The following is a 17,500-nucleotide window of genomic DNA, read 5'->3' as shown; positions in this document are numbered from 1 at the left end:
ACAAGAGACCAAAGTTTACCACAGGAGACCATGGTTCACCACAGGAGACCATGGTTCACCACAGGAGACCATAGCTCACCACAGAAGACCATGGTTCACCACAGAAGACCATGGTTCACCACAGAAGACCATGGTTCCATACTGCACCACAGAAGACCATGGTTCACCACAGAAGACCATAGCTCACCACAGAAGACCATGGTTCACCACAGACGACCATGGGTCACCACAGAAGACCATGGTTCACCACAGGAGACCATGGTTCCATACTGCACCACAGAAGACCATGGTTCACCACAGAAGACCATAGCTCACCACAGAAGACCATGGTTCACCACAGAAGACCATAGCTCACCACAGAAGACCATGGTTCACCACAGAAGACCATAGCTCACCACAGAAGACCATGGTTCACCACAGAAGACCATGGTTCACCACAGACGACCATGGGTCACCACAGAAGACCATGGTTCACCACAGGAGACCATGGTTCACCACAGAAGACCATGGTTCACCACAGAAGACCATGGTTCACCACAGACGACCATGGGTCACCACAGAAGACCATGGTTCACCACAGGAGACCATGGTTCACCACAGGAGACCATGGTTCACCACAGACGACCATGGGTCACCACAGGAGACCATGGTTCACCACAAGAGACCATGGTTCACCACAGGAGACCATGGGTCACCACAGAAGACCATGATTCCACCACAGAAGACCATGGTTCACCACAGGAGACCATGGTTCACCACAGGAGACCATGGTTCACCACAGGAGACCATGGTTCACCACAGACGACCATGGGTCACCACAGAAGACCATGGTTCACCACAGGAGACCATGGTTCACCACAGGAGACCATGCTTCACCACATGAGACCATGGTTCACCACAGAAGACCATGGTTCCACCACAGAAGACCATGGTTCACCACAGGAGACCATGGTTCACCACAGGAGACCATGGTTCACCACAGGAGACCATGGTTCACCACAGGAGACCATGGTTCACCACAGAAGACCATGGTTCCACCACAGAAGACCATGGTTCACCACAGAAGACCATGGGTCACCACAGAAGACCATGGTTCCACCACAGAAGACCATGGTTCACCACAGAAGACCATGGTTCCACCACAGAAGACCATGGTTCACCACAGAAGACCATGGTTCACCACAGGAGACCATAGTTCACCACAGGAGACCATGGTTCCACCACAGAAGACCATGGTTCCACCACAGAAGACCACCGTGGCTCCATGGTTCGCGAGTGCTCATTCTGGGACTTCATCATTCCACCATTATACCCCCAAACCATAACTACAGCTTAGGGAAATGACTCACACATAAATCAGCGCAAATGAAGACTTTTTCTTTTCCTTAAGAAAATATAAATTATACAACTAGTGTGTGTGTGTGTGTGTGCGGAGCCAGCGTGGATGAGAGGAAGAGTGAGTGAGTGTAGAAGACCCCAGAGTGGATGAAAGGGAGAGTGAGTGAGTGTGGAGGACCAAGCATGTATGAAAGTGAGAGTGAGTATGTGTAGAAGACCCCAGAGTGGATGAAAGGGAGAGTGAGTGAGTGTGGAAGACTCCAGAGTGGATGAAAGGGAGAGTGAGTGAGTGTGGAGGACCAAGCATGTATGAAAGTGAGAGTGAGTATGTATAGAAGACCCCAGAGTGGATGAAAGGGAGAGTGAGTGAGTGTGGAAGACCCCAGAGTGGATGAAAGGGAGAGTGAGTGAATGTGGAAGACCCCAGAGTGGATGAGAGTGAGAGTGAGTGAGTGTGGAGGAGACCAGAGTGGATGAGAGTGAGAGTGAGTGAGTGTGGAAGACCCCAGAGTGGATGAGAGTGAGAGGGAGTGAGTGTGGAGGAGACCAGAGTGGATGAAAGGGAGAGTGAGTGAGTGTGGAGGAGAGACCAGAGTGGATGAGAGTGAGAATAGTGAGTGTGGAAGACCCCAGAGTGGATAAGAGTGAGTGAGTGTGTACGGAGCCAGCGTAGATGTGAGGGAGAGTGAGTGAGTGTGGAAGACCCCAGAGTGGATGAAAGTGAGAGTGAGTGAGTGTGGAGGAGACCAGAGTGGATGAGAGTGAGAGTGAGTGAGTGTGGAGGAGACCAGAGTGGATGAAAGTGAGAGTGAGTGAGTGTGGAGGAGACCAGAGTGGATGAGAGTGAGAGTGAGTGAGTGTGGAGGAGACCAGAGTGGATGAAAGTGAGAGTGAGTGAGTGTGGAGGAGACCAGAGTGGATGAGAGTGAGAGTGAGTGAGGGTGGAGGAGACCAGAGTGGATGAAAGTGAGAGTGAGTGAGTGTGGAGGAGACCAGAGTGGATGAGAGTGAGAGTGAGTGAGTGTGGAGGAGACCAGAGTGGATGAAAGTGAGAGTGAGTGAGTGTGGAGGAGACCAGAGTGGATGAGAGTGAGAGTGAGTGAGTGTGGAAGACCCCAGAGTGGATGAAAGTGAGAGGGAGTGTTGAGGTCCCAGCATGGATGAAAGTGAGAGCGAGTAAATGTGGAGGACTCCAACATGGATGAAAGTGAGACCTAGTGAGTGTGGAGGACCTAGTATGGATGAAAGTGAGAGCGAGTGAGTGTGGAGGACCTAGTATGGATGAAAGTGAGAGCTGGTGAGTTAGGAGGACCTAGCATGGATGAAAGTGAGAGCTAGTGAGTTAGGAGGACCTAGCATGGATGAAAGTGAGAGTGAGCGAGTGAGCGCGGGGCAAGCAGCAACCTTCCCCCCCCCCCCCCGCCACCAACTATCTATCGAAGCAGCGACCTCCCCCCCCCGCCACCAACTATCTATCGAAGCAGCGACCTCCCCCCCCGCCACCAAGTATCTATCGAAGCAGTGACCTCCCCCCCCGCCACCAACTATCTATCGAAGCAGCAACCTTCCCCCCCCCCCGCCACCAACTATCTATCGAAGCAGCGACCTCCCCCCCCCGCCACCAACTATCTATCGAAGCAGTGACCTCCCCCCCCCGCCACCAACTATCTATCGAAGCAGCGACCTCCCCCCCCCGCCACCAAGTATCTATCGAAGCAGCGACCTCCCCCCCCGCCACCAACTATCTATCGAAGCAGCAACCTTCCCCCCCCCCGCCACCAACTATCTATCGAAGCAGCGACCTCCCCCCCCCGCCACCAAGTATCTATCGAAGCAGTGACCTCCCCCCCCCGCCACCAACTATCTATCGAAGCAGCGACCTCCCCCCCCGCCACCAACTATCTATCGAAGCAGCGACCTCCCCCCCCCGCCACCAACTATCTATCGAAGCAGCGACCTCCCCCCCCCGCCACCAACTATCTATCGAAGCAGCGACCTCCCCCCCCCGCCACCAACTATCTATCGAAGCAGCGACCTCCCCCCCCCGCCACCAACTATCTATCGAAGCAGCGACCTCCCCCCCCCGCCACCAACTATCTATCGAAGCAGCGACCTCCCCCCCCCGCCACCAACTATCTATCGAAGCAGCGACCTCCCCCCCCGCCATCAACTATCTATCGAAGCAGCGACCTCCCCCCCGCCACCAACTATCTATCGAAGCAGCGACCTCCCCCCCCGCCACCAACTATCTATCGAAGCAGCGACCTCCCCCCCCCGCCACCAACTATCTATCGAAGCAGCGACCTCCCCCCCCCGCCACCAACTATCTATCGAAGCAGCGACCTCCCCCCCCCGCCACCAACTATCTATCGAAGCAGCGACCTCCCCCCCCGCCACCAACTATCTATCGAAGCAGCGACCTCCCCCCCCCGCCACCAACTATCTATCGAAGCAGCGACCTCCCCCCCCCCGCCACCAACTATCTATCGAAGCAGCGACCTCCCCCCCCCCGCCACCAACTATCTATCGAAGCAGCGACCTCCCCCCCCCGCCACCAACTATCTATCGAAGCAGCGACCTCCCCCCCGCCCCGCCACCAACTATCTATCGAAGCAGCGACCTCCCCCCCCCCGCCACCAACTATCTATCGAAGCAGCGACCTCCCCCCCCCGCCACCAACTATCTATCGAGCAAAATCAACTCGTGATGTTGGGACCATCTCTGATGAGGAGAGATAACAGGCGATAACCCTTAGCGAAAAAAAAAAAAGAAAGGGCAACGCACCACCTTGCCCTCCGGCTCAACTGCCGACGGATACTGCCTTGGTAATTCCGGTGGAAAGTGCGGCATGGTCAGAGTTGCAAGTCAATTTGGTGACGCTGTTCTGGTGGAAAGTAGGGCATGGTCAGAGTTCCAAGTCAATTTGGTGACGTAACACAAGGCCCTTAAGGTCAGCACTGATAAGGTTAAGAGAGAGAGAGAGAGAGAGAGAGAGAGAGAGAGAGAGAGAGAGAGAGAGAGAGAGAGAGAGTGTGTGTGTGCGTGTGTGTGTGTGTGTGTGAGAGAGAGAGAGAGAGAGAGAGAGAGAGAGAGAGAGAGAGAGAGAGAGAGAGAGAGAGAGAGAGAGAGAGAGTGTGTGCGTGTGTGTGTGTGAAGGACAAGGCAAGGCGCGATCCTTCACCCCTGCGCGCGCACACTCTCTCTCTCTCTCTCTCTCTCTCTCTCTCTCTCTCTCTCTCTCTCTCTCTCTCTCTCTCTCTCTCTCCGCTTCTGCCACACACACACACACACACACACACACACAAGCTACGATATGCCTGTGGCCAAGCGTGTCTGTGAGGCCAAGCTACCCCGTGTCTGTGTGGCCAAGCTACGACGTGTCTGTGTGGCCAAGCTACGCCTTGTCTGTGGCCAAGCTACGCCGTGTCTGTGTGGCCAAGCTACGCCATGTCTGTTTGGCCAAGCTATGCCATGTCTGTGTGGCCAAGCTACGCCCTGTCTGTGTGGCCAAGCTACGCCTTGTCTATGGCCAAGCTACGGCGTGTCTTTGTGGCCAAGCTACGCCGTGTCTGTGTGGCCAAGCTATGCCATGTCTGTGGCCAAGTTACGCTTTATCTGTGTAGCCAAGCTACGCCATGTCTGTGTGGCCAAGCTACGCCTTGTCTATGTGGCCAAGCTACGCCTTGTCTGTGTGGCCAAGCTACGCCATGTCTGTGTGGCCAAGCTACGCCTTGGGTGTGGCCAAGCTACGCCATGTCTGTGTGGCCAAGCTACGCCTTGGGTGTGGCCAAGGAGTCGAGTGCTTGCGTCACCTTGAGGAAAGTGAGCAAGCAGGAAAAGTGCGTTCAATATTGTGCCTTCGCAGGAAAAGTGCGTTCGATATTGCGCCTTAGCAGGAAAAGTGCGTTCAATATTGCGCCTTAGCAGGAAAAGTGCGTTCAATATCGTGCCTTCGCAGGAAAAGTGCGTTCAATATTGCGCCTTCGCAGGAAACGTGCGTTCTATATTGCGCCTTCGCAGGAAAAGTGCGTTCAATATCGTGCCTTCGCAGGAAAAGTGCGTTCGATATTGCGCCTTCTCAGGAAAAGTGCGTTCGATATTGCGCCTTCGCAGGAAAAGTGCGTTCAATATTGCGCCTTCGCAGGAAAAGTGCGTACGATATTGCGCCTTCGCAGGAAAAGTGCGTTCGATATTGCGCCTTCGCAGGAAAAGTGCGTTCAATATTGCGCCTTCGCAGGAAAAGTGCGTTCGATATTGCGCCTTCGCAGGAAAAGTGCGTTCGATATTGCGCCTTCGCAGGAAAAGTGCGTTCGATATTGCGCCTTCGCAGGAAAAGTGCGTTCGATATTGCGCCTTCGCAGGAAAAGTGCGTTCAATATTGCGCTCAGACATACGAGTGATTCCTCCACACACACACACACACACACACTCATCCTGCTCTCGAACCCAGGCCAACACGAAGGTAAGTACCCACATCTGGTGTTCTTATGGCCCCCTCTTCCTCCTCCTAGTTCACTCTAATTGCCCTCCCACGGTAGTTAAGCCATTGGCATGACCTGTTTGAACTGCAGCTGGCAATTGGTCATGGAGCAAGGGTCGAGTTGGGGGAGAACTAAGGCCGCGTATACTGCCAAAGCATAAGGGCAAATGGGGCAAAATTGGACCTTCGAATCATAGAGGCATAAGTTCCTTGAGTCTGGGGTTAAATACGAGGGCAAACAACTAAAGAAAACGAGATGTGGGTACATAGGAGATAAAGAGGGACTTAGGGAAAATGGGTAAATAGAGATTTTGGTGTTTATGTATTTGAGAGCAAGCGTGTGAGTTTCCTTGCTTGCCAACAGTTTTTAAAAAAAAAGAAAACGGCATATGGGGTGCTTACAGGTACAGTCTGGGTGGAAAGGGGGCGATTCATCTGGGTGGAAAGGGGGTGAACCATCTGGGTGGAAAGGGGGTGAACCATCTGGATGGAAAGGGGGTGAACCATCTGGGTGGAAAGGGGGTGAACCATCTGGGTGGAAAGGGGGCGACCCATCTGGGTGGAAAGGGGGCGGCATGGATGTGAGTTATTCAGCTTTTGGAGTTGTAAAAGGACTGATGATAGGGGTAAACCATGGAAAGTTCTGTGTGGGGCCTGGATGTGGAAAGGGAGCTGTGGTTTCGGTGCATTACTACATGGCAGCTACAGACTGAGTGTGAACGAATGTGGCCTTTCTTGTCTTTTCCTAGCGCTACCTCGCACACATGAGGGGGGAGTGGGATGGTATTCCATGTGTGGCGGGGTGGCGAGGGGAACAAATAAAGGCAGACAGTATGAATTATGTACATGTGTATATATGTATATGTCTGTGTGTGTATATATATGTGTACATTGAGATGTATAGGTATGTATATTTGCGTGTGTGAACGTGTATGTATATACATGTGCATGGGGGTGGGTTGGGCCGTTCTTTCGTCTGTTTCCTTGCGCTACTTCGCAAACGCGGGAGACAGCGACAAAGCAAAACTAAAAGATTCGAACACTGACACTCGAATCTCTCGGGAGGGTTTGCATGGCGTTCCTTTTCTAGATCAACCGAGTTTTTGGACGCTCGATAGAACGACTTGGGTTCGAAGTGTGAGAAGATGGGACGGGAGGAGATGGGACGGGAGGAGACGGGACGGGAGGAGATTGGACGGGAGGAGATGGGACGGGAGGAGATGGGACGGGAGGAGATTGCACGGGAGGAGATGGGACGGGAGGAGATTGGACGGGAGGAGATTGGACGGGAGGAGATTGCACGGGAGGAGATGGGACGGGAGGAGATGGGACGGGAGGAGATTGGACGGGAGGAGATGGGATGGGAGGAGATTGGACGGGAGGAGATTGGACAGTGTAAATTCAAGCCCGTCTGCCAGTGCGACCGAGCGATCTTGGCGTTACGAGAGGCAGAGCAATTTACAACATTCACATGAATTCAATGTACAACATTCACATGAATTCAATGTACAACATTCACATGAATTCAATGTACAACATTCACATGAATTCAATTTACAACATTCACATGAATTCAATGTACAACGTTCACATGAATTCAATTTACAACATTCACATGAATTCAATTTACAACATTCGCATGAATTCAATGTACAACATTCACATGAATTCAATTTACAACATTCACATGAATTCAATTTACAACATTCACATGAATTCAACTTACAACATTCACATGAATTCAACTTACAACATTCACATGAATTCAATTTACAGCATTCACATGAATTCAATTTACAACATTCACATGAATTCAACTTACAACATTCACATGAATTCAATTTACAACATTCACATGAATTCAATGTACAACGTTCACATGAATTTAATTTACAACATCCACATGAATTCAATTTACAGCATTCACATGAATTCAGTGTACAACATTCACATGAATTCAATGTACAGCATTCACATGAATTCAGTGTACAACATTCACATGAATTCAATTTACAACATTCACATGAATTCAGTGTACAACATTCACATGAATTCAATTTACAACATTCACATGAATTCAGTGTACAACATTCACATGAATTCAATTTACAACATTCACATGAATTCAATTTACAACATTCACATGAATTCAATTTACAGCATTCACATGAATTCAATTTACAACATTCACATGAATTCAATGTACAACGTTCACATGAATTCAATTTACAGCATTCACATGAATTCAGTGTACAACATTCACATGAATTCAATGTACAACATTCACATGAATTCAATTTATCTTCACATGAATTCAATTTACAACATTCACATGAATTCAATTTACAACATTCACATGAATTCAATTTACAACATTCACATGAATTCAATTTATCTTCACATGAATTCAATTTACAGCATTCACATGAATTCAATTTACAACATTCACATGAATTCAATTTACAACATTCACATGAATTCAATTTACAGCATTCACATGAATTCAATTTACAGCATTCACATGAATTCAATTTACAACATTCACATGAATTCAATTTACAACATTCACATGAATTCAATTTACAGCATTCACATGAATTCAATTTACACCATTCACATGAATTCAATTTACAACATTCACATGAATTCAATTTACAACGTTCACATGAATTCAATTTACAGCATTCACATGAATTCAATGTACAACATTCACATGAATTCAATTTATCTTCACATGAATTCAATTTACAACATTCACATGAATTCAATTTATCTTCACATGAATTCAATTTACAACATTCACATGAATTCAATTTACAACATTCACATGAATTCAATGTACAACATTCACATGAATTCAATTTATCTTCACATGAATTCAATTTACAACATTCACATGAATTCAATGTACAACATTCACATGAATTCAATGTACAACATTCACATGAATTCAATTTACAACATTCACATGAATTCAATACACAAGTCGAGTGGTCTCTGTCTAGCATTTCTCTCTCTGGAATTAACTCAAGAGCCGAGCAACACTCATCTTACAGCGGGAGGGCCACACACTCACTCACCCACACTCACTCACGCCGCGAGAGGGCCACACACTCACTCACCCACACTCACTCACGCCGCGAGAGGGCCACACACTCACTCACCCACACTCACTCACGCCGCGAGAGGGCCACACACTCACTCACCCACACCCACTCACGCCGCGAGAGGGCCACACTCACTCACCTACACTCACTCACGCCGCGAGAGGGCCACACACTCACTCAGCCTACACTCACTCACGCCGCGAGAAGGCCACACTCACTCAACCTACACTCACTCACGCCGCGAGAAGGCCACACTCACTCAACCTACACTCACTCACGCCGCGAGAGGGCCACACACTCACTCACCCACACTCACTCACGCCGCGAGAGGGCCACACACTCACTCAACCTACACTCACTCACGCCGCGAGAGGGCCACACACTCACTCACCCACACTCACTCACGCCGCGAGAGGGCCACACACTCACTCACCCACACTCACTCACGCAGCAAGAGGGCCACACACTCACTCACCCACACTCACTCACGCCGCGAGAGGGCCACACTCACTCACCCACACTCCCTCACGCCGCGAGAGGGCCACACACTCACTCAACCTACACTCACTCACGCCGCGAGAGGGCCACACACTCACTCAACCTACACTCACTCACGCCGCGAGAGGGCCACACACTCACTCAACCCACACTCACTCACGCCGCGAGAAGGCCACACTCACTCAACCCACACTCACTCACGCCGCGAGAAGGCCACACACTCACTCAACCTACACTCACTCACGCCGCGAGAGGGCCACACACTCACTCAACCTACACTCACTCACGCCGCGAGAAGGCCACACACTCACTCAACCATGTGAGGTCACACGAGCCAACACCATCTGACACTACAGCTGGTGCATGAGGGAGCCACAACACCATCTGACACTACAGCTGGTGCATGAGGGAGCCACAACACCATCTGACACTACAGCTGGTGCAGGAGGGAGCCACAACACCATCTGACACTACAGCTGGTGCAGGAGGGAACCACAACACCATCTGACACTACAGCTGGTGCAGGAGGGAGACACAACACCATCTGACACTACAGCTGGTGCATGAGGGAACCACAACACCATCTGACACTACAGCTGGTGCAGGAGGGAGCCACAACACCATCTGACACTAAGCTGGTGCAGGAGGGAGCCACAACACCATCTGACACTACAGCTGGTGCAGGAGGGAGCCACAACACCATCTGACACTACAGCTGGTGCAGGAGGGAGCCACAACACCATCTGACACTACAGCTGGTGCATGAGGGAGCCACAACACCATCTGACACTACAGCTGGTGCAGGAGGGAGCCACAACACCATCTGACACTACAGCTGGTGCAGGAGGGAGCCACAACACCATCTGACACTACAGCTGGTGCAGGAGGGAGCCACAACACCATCTGACACTACAGCTGGTGCAGGAGGGAGCCACAACACCATCTGACACTACAGCTGGTGCATGAGGGAGCCACAACACCATCTGACACTACAGCTGGTGCATGAGGGAGCCACAACACCATCTGACACTACAGCTGGTGCAGGAGGGAACCACAACACCATCTGACACTACAGCTGGTGCAGGAGGGAGCCACAACACCATCTGACACTACAGCTGGTGCAGGAGGGAGCCACAACACCATCTGACACTACAGCTGGTGCAGGAGGGAGCCACAACACCATCTGACACTACAGCTGGTGCAGGAGGGAGACACAACACCATCTGACACTACAGCTGGTGCAGGAGGGAGCCACAACACCATCTGACACTACAGCTGGTGCAGGAGGGAGCCACAACACCATCTGACACTACAGCTGGTGCAGGAGGGAGCCACAACACCATCTGACACTACAGCTGGTGCAGGAGGGAGCCACAACACCATCTGACACTACAGCTGGTGCATGAGGGAGCCACAACACCATCTGACACTACAGCTGGTGCATGAGGGAGCCACAACACCATCTGACACTACAGCTGGTGCAGGAGGGAACCACAACACCATCTGACACTACAGCTGGTGCAGGAGGGAGCCACAACACCATCTGACACTACAGCTGGTGCAGGAGGGAGCCACAACACCATCTGACACTACAGCTGGTGCATGAGGGAGCCACAACACCATCTGACACTACAGCTGGTGCAGGAGGGAGCCACAACACCATCTGACACTACAGCTGGTGCAGGAGGGAGCCACAACACCATCTGACACTACAGCTGGTGCAGGAGGGAACCACAACACCATCTGACACTACAGCTGGTGCATGAGGGAGCCACAACACCATCTGACACTACAGCTGGTGCAGGAGGGAGCCACAACACCATCTGACACTACAGCTGGTGCATGTTGCTGTTTCAGACCACCTGGGTCTCCAGTCTGTAATATGACAGAGAGAATGTTTTCCTCAGTTCCTCACGTGCCACTGGAGTGCCTGCTAGTGGGAGAGAGGGTCTTCGGTTCCTCACGTACCACTGGGAACTAGAGAGAGAGGGTCTTATATCCCCCCACTGGAGTGCCTGCTAGTGGGAGAGAGGGTCTTCGGTTCCTCACGTACCACTGGGAACGAGAGAGAGAGGGTCTTATATTCCCCCACTGGAGTGCCTGCTAGTGGGAGAGAGGGTCTACAGTTCCTCACGACGTACCACTGGGAACGAGAGAGGGTCTTATATTCCCCACTGGAGTGCCTGCAAGGGAGGGAGGGAGGGTCTTCAGTCCCTCACGTACCACTGGGAACTAGAGAGAGAGGGTCTTATATCCCCACCACTGGAGTGCCTGCTAGTGGGAGGGAGGGTCTTCAGTTCCTCACGTACCACTGGGAACGAGAGGGGGTCTTATATCCCCCCACTGGAGTGCCTGCTAGTGGGGGGGAGGGTCTACAGTTCCTCACGTACCACTGGGAACGAGAGAGGGTCTTATATCCCCCACTGGAGTGCCTGCTAGTGGGAGGGAGGGTCTTCAGTTCCTCACGACGTACCACTGGGAACGAGAGAGGGTCTTATATCCCCACTGGAGTGCCTGCTAGTGGGGGGGAGGGTCTTCAGTTCCTCACGTACCACTAGGAACGAGAGAGAGAGGGTCTTATATTCCCCCACTGGAGTGCCTGCTAGTGGGGGGGAGGGTCTACAGTTCCTCACGTACCACTGGGAACGAGAGAGAGGGTCTTATATTCCCCCACTGGAGTGCCTGCTAGTGGGAGGGAGGGTCTTCAGTTCCTCACGTACCACTGGGAATGAGAGAGGGGGTCTTATATTCCCCACTGGAGTGCCTGCTAGTGGGAGGGAGGGTCTTCAGTTCCTCACGTACCACTGGGAACGAGAGAGGGTCTTATATTCCCCACTGGAGTGCCTGCTAGTGGGAGGGAGGGTCTTCAGTTCCTCACGTGCCACTGGGAACGAGAGAGAGAGAGAAGTGGGGTCTTATATCCCCCCCCACTGGAACTCATACGAAGATTTCCATGGCCCGAAATTGGACAGTCCTTTGGCGCCCCCCACCTTCACCAAAGACGTACGAAATGGTTCCATCCTCAAACCCCAGCTCCCTCCTTCCTTCCTTCCTTCCTTCCTTCCTTCCTTCCTTCCTTCCCCCCAACACCGAGTTACCCTGGTGGCCAAATTAATGCCAACACGAGTCCCGAGCGAGAACATTTGCATCCAGGCGGGTGAAATGAAGACAAGGGCGGGCCATGCACAGACCAACCCCCCCCCGAGGTTCATTAGGAGGAGGGTCTGTGCCAAGAGCAGGAGGTGGAAGTGGTGCTTGAGGAGGCGTGTATGACGTACCCCACACCGAATGAGACACACACACTTGTATACCACGGGTATGAGACAACAGGGTTAACACGATTGTTCGGCATTGATGATCGGTGGCTCATTCTCTATGGCAAAGAACCTTCACAACATTGTCTTGACAGCAGAGGAGAAAGGATTCCTATGCAATCTCCCCTCTCTGCGAAGAGAGAGAGAGAGGAAGGGGATTGGATTCTGTCTTGAGGCACTGGCGAGAGACGATATTGCGATTCAAGTGATGTCGTACTCACTATAAACTCTCCTGGATCCCCCCATGTTGTCTTGTATTAAGAGGATTCTCCAAGAGACCACAGCGCTTATATGCACCTGGCCACGAAGTGGATGATCATGAGACAGAGGGGGAAAGTGGGTTTGGGAGCGAGTGAGTGTGGCAACAGTGTTGATGCAAGAGATTGGCTATCAGTGATGGACGATTGGAATACAGTGGCATTTGAATAGAGTGGCATTTGATACTATTATTTGGGGGTAGGGATAGGGTATCTAATGATGGTGAACAGCCTATGGAGTTCTGTGCTGGAAAAGGGGCTGGTGATTGGGAACACCTGGTTTAAAAAAAGAGGATATTACGCAAATGCACGAGATGATGGTCAGTGAGCATTTTGATAGATAGGCGTGAGAAGGAGAGACTTTAAATGTCAATGTCCAGATAGGGGCAGCTAGTGGGGTATCTGGTCATTATCTTGTGGTGGCGGTGGTGATGAACTGTAGACGTTTCGGAAAAAGAGGAGAAACTTATGGGTGAGAAAAGAGTGGTGAAAATGAGCGAGCTTGGAAAAGGAGGCGAAAGAGTGAGTGCAAACGAAGCTGGGTAAGTGAGTGAAATGGGAGGTATTTAGGGAAGCAGTGTGAGGAAAGAGCGTGGTATGCTCAAGGTAGGAGGTGGGCAGATTAGAAAGGATAGTGAGTGGTGGAATAATGAAATAGAATCACAAGTAAAAGAGAGAAGAAAAGTTATAAGGGCAGTACTTACAGGGAAGGAGTGCAAATGACTGGGAGATGTATAAGAGAAAGCGTAAGATCAAGAGGAAAGTGCAGGGGGCTGAAAAAGAGGGCAAATGAGAGTTGGGGGTAAAGAGGGCAAATAAGAGTTGGGGGTAAAGAGGGCAAATGAGAGTTGGGGGTGAGCGAGTAGCAGTAAACTCAGAGAGAGATGTTTTGGAAGGAGGTTAATAGTGTGAGAAAAACAAAAGAGCAAAGGGAAACATCAGGAAAGGGGTAAATAGGAAAGTGGTACCAGGTAGTGATGAAGTGAGGGGTAGATGGAGTATTTTGAAGGACTGTTGAATGTGGCAGACGTACAGTGTTTAGAAAGGGTTGGCTTGCGAAATGAGAGAATCATGGAGAGTGAGTTGGTGAAAAGAGGGGAGCTGATGAAGGCCTTGCGTGAGCTGGAACGTGGCAAGGCGACTCCAGTGGATGGTATTGGAGTTGAATTTCTAAAGAAAGTGGGTGACTCTGTTGTTGGCTGGTTAGTTAGAGTGTTCAGTGTATGTATGGATCATAGCGAGGTGCTTGAGAATTAGCAGAATGCTTGTATAGTGCCACTGTATGAAGGCAAATAGGATACAGTTGGGTGTTCGACCTACGGAGGCATAAGTTTGTTGCGTATACCTAGCAAATTGTATGAGTGATTGAGAGAGTGGAGATAAACACAGAGCATCAGATTGGGGAAGGGCAGTGTGGTTTCAGAAGTGGTACAGGATGTGTGGATCAGGCCTCTGCATCTAAGAATGTATGTGAGAAAAATTCAAATAAAAAAAAGGATTTGTATGTGGCATTCATGGATCTGGAGAGAGTATATGATAGTGTGATAGAGATGTTTTGTGAAAGGTGATATTTCATTATTTCATCTAATAATTCTTATACTTTTTTAACCTTGAATTGATCTTCTAGCCATAAAGAATTTGAATTTGTATCATGTATGCAATTTGATAATAAAAACATGTCATCTTATCTTATGAAAAAACTGTGTGGGAGGAATGCCGCTGGAAGCAGTGGGGAACTTATATCATGGATATAAGGCGTGTGTGCGAGTGGGACGAGAGGAGATTGAATTGCTCCAAGTTAAAGTTGGTCTGCAGCAGGGGTGCGTGATGCCAACAAGTCCTGTTTATGGATGGGGTTGTGAGGGAAGTAAATGCAAGAGTCTTGGGGAGAAGGGGAGAGAATGCAGTCTGTAATGGATGAGGGAAGATTCGATTGTGGAATTGCAAATTGAGTTTGAGAGAGTGAGTGCAATGAAGAAGTTGAGAGTAAATATGAGTAAAACCGAGGTTTAGTAAAGTAAAGGGACAGGTTAGCTAAGGTGTGAGTTTGGACGGAGAAACAAACACTGAGGGTGATGTGTTTTAGATACCTGAGATTCGACGGCAGCAAATGGAACCATGTAAGCGATAGTGAGTCATAAGGTGGGTTTTGGAAAGTGAAGGTTTAGGGAGGACAGATATGGATATGGGGATGTTTGAAGGTATAACAGTCCTAACTTTGTTGTATGGAAACGTGGACATGGGTCATAGATGATGCGGAGGAGGGTGGAAATGATGTGAATGAAATGTTTGAGGACAATTTGTGGTGTGAGGTAGTTTGATCAAGTAAGTAATGAAAGAGTAAGAGAGATGTGTGGTAATGAAATGAGTAGGGGTTGACAGAGCTGAGGAGGGTGTGCTGAAGGGTTTGGACATATGGAGAGGATGAGTGAGGAGAGGTTGACAAAGAGGATATGTCAGTCAGAAGTGGAAGAGACAAGAAGATGGACGGATGGAGTGAAAAGGATTTTGAGTGGTCGAGGCCTGAACATGCAGGAGGATGAAAGATATGCACGAGTGCATTGGAATGATGTGCTATACAGGGGTCGACGTGCTGTCAATGGAATGAACCGGGAAGTGTGAAGAGGCCATGAAGTAAACCATAGAAAGATCTGTGGGGCTTGGTTGTGGATAAAGGGGGGGTCGTGGTGATTTCCTAAGATGACAACTGACAGTTTAAAGAATGGATACGAGTGAAAGCGGCCTTTTCTCCGTCTGTCACTAGCGCTACTTCGCCAACGCGGGAAACGGAGATCGATCATAGTAGAAAATGAGAGACTATGGAAAGGATGTCCCATGGATGGTGTTCATCATATCAGATTTTTGTTTACCTTAAAGGCAGAACAATTATGAATGCCACAATCGTTGAATACCTTAGAATGTTCCGAACACCTTATAATAGACCTCCACTTTACGAACAAGGAATTGGATTCTGTCTTAAAGACACTTGGCGAAAGACGACACCAGGAAGTGACGATATGGCGTATCAAAATAGGATCTTACTAACCAGAAACTCTCCTGGATTCCCCCTACCCACTGTTGTCTCCTGTATAACATGGAAATAAAAGAGACCTTGCCTTTACTTGGCAAGTCTGTGGCACCACCAGATGACTCCAACACATAGACCTCCCTCCCTCCCTCATGAAGAAGACCTCCCTCCCTCCCTCATGAAGAAGACCTCTCTCCCTCCCTCATGAAGGAGACCTCCTTCCCTCCCTCATGAAGAAGACCTCCCTCCCTCCCTCCCTCACGAAGAAGACCTACCTCCCTCCCTCACCTGCCGCAGCCGATCGTCCACTTCAGCCTGAAGTGGCTCGTGGAGGAAGGCATATAATCTGGTCTCGTCCTCCACATGGGCTTGGGTGGGAATGAGCGCTGACAACAGCCTCCCTCGCTGACAACAGGCTCCCTCGCTGACAACAGCCTCCCTCGCTGACAACAGCCTCCCTCGCTGACAACAGCCTCCCTCGCTGACAACAGGCTCCCTCGCTGACAACAGGCTCCCTCGCTGACAACAGCCTCCCTCGCTGACAACAGGCTCCCTCGCTGACAACAGGCTCCCTCGCTGACAACAGGCTCCCTCGCTGACAACAGGCTCCCTCGCTGACAACAGCCTCCCTCGCTGACAACAGCCTCCCTCGCTGACAACAGGCTCCCTCGCTGACAACAGGCTCCCTCGCTGACAACAGGCTCCCTCGCTGACAACAGCCTCCCTCGCTGACAACAGGCTCCCTCGCTGACAACAGCCTCCCTCGCTGAGCTCGAAATTGCCACCGGGATCTCGCTCCTCCACCGCTCTGTGTGACAACAACCACCTCGCCTCTTGGCGATGTTGTCTTCGATCTCGAGAGAGAGGCGATGTTGTCTTCGATCTCGAGAGAGAGGCGATGTTGTCTTCGATCTCGAGAGAGAGGCGATGTTGTCTTCGATCTCGAGAGAGAGGCGATGTATTCTTCGATCTCGAGAGAGAGGCGATGTTGTCTTCGATCTCGAGAGAGAGGCGATGTTGTCTTCGATCTCGAGAGAGAGGCGATGTATTCTTCGATCTCGAGAGAGAGGCGATGTTGTCTTCGATCTCGTGAGAGAGGCGATGTTGTCTTCGATCTCGAGAGAGAGGCGATGTTGTCTTCGATCTCGAGAGAGAGGCGATGTTGTCTTCGATCTCGAGAGAGAGGCGATGTTGTCTTCGATCTCGAGAGAGAGGCGATGTTGTCTTCGATCTCGTGAGAGAGGCGATGTTGTCTTCGACCTCGAGAGAGAGGCGATGTTGTCTTCGATCTCGAGAGAGAGGCGATGTTGTCTTCGATCTCGAGAGAGAGGCGATGTTGTCTTCGATCTCGAGAGAGAGGCGATGTTGTCTTCGGTCTCGAGAGAGAGGCGATGTTGTCTTCGGTCTCGAGAGAGAGGCGATGTTGTCTTCGATCTCGAGAGAGAGGCGATGTTGTCTTCGATCTCGAGAGAGAGGCG

General features: G+C 50.6%; 1 protein-coding gene across 1 annotated transcript in view; it reads left to right on the top strand.

The window, feature by feature from the left end:
* Window positions 1-5,744: 5,744 nt before the first annotated feature.
* Window positions 5,745-17,500, top strand: part of LOC139767526 (uncharacterized) — a 25,484-nt gene continuing 13,728 nt past the window's right edge. The window contains exon 1 of the mRNA XM_071696979.1: window positions 5,745-5,800. The gene's annotated coding sequence lies outside the window, so the exon portion shown is untranslated. The remainder of the gene's footprint in view (window positions 5,801-17,500) is intronic.

This window comes from Panulirus ornatus, chromosome 61 (genome assembly GCF_036320965.1).
Source record: "Panulirus ornatus isolate Po-2019 chromosome 61, ASM3632096v1, whole genome shotgun sequence".
Lineage (NCBI taxonomy): Eukaryota > Metazoa > Arthropoda > Malacostraca > Decapoda > Palinuridae > Panulirus > Panulirus ornatus.
The sequence above is the reverse complement of the archived record's forward strand: the minus strand, read 5'-3'. Positions and strand labels throughout refer to the sequence as shown.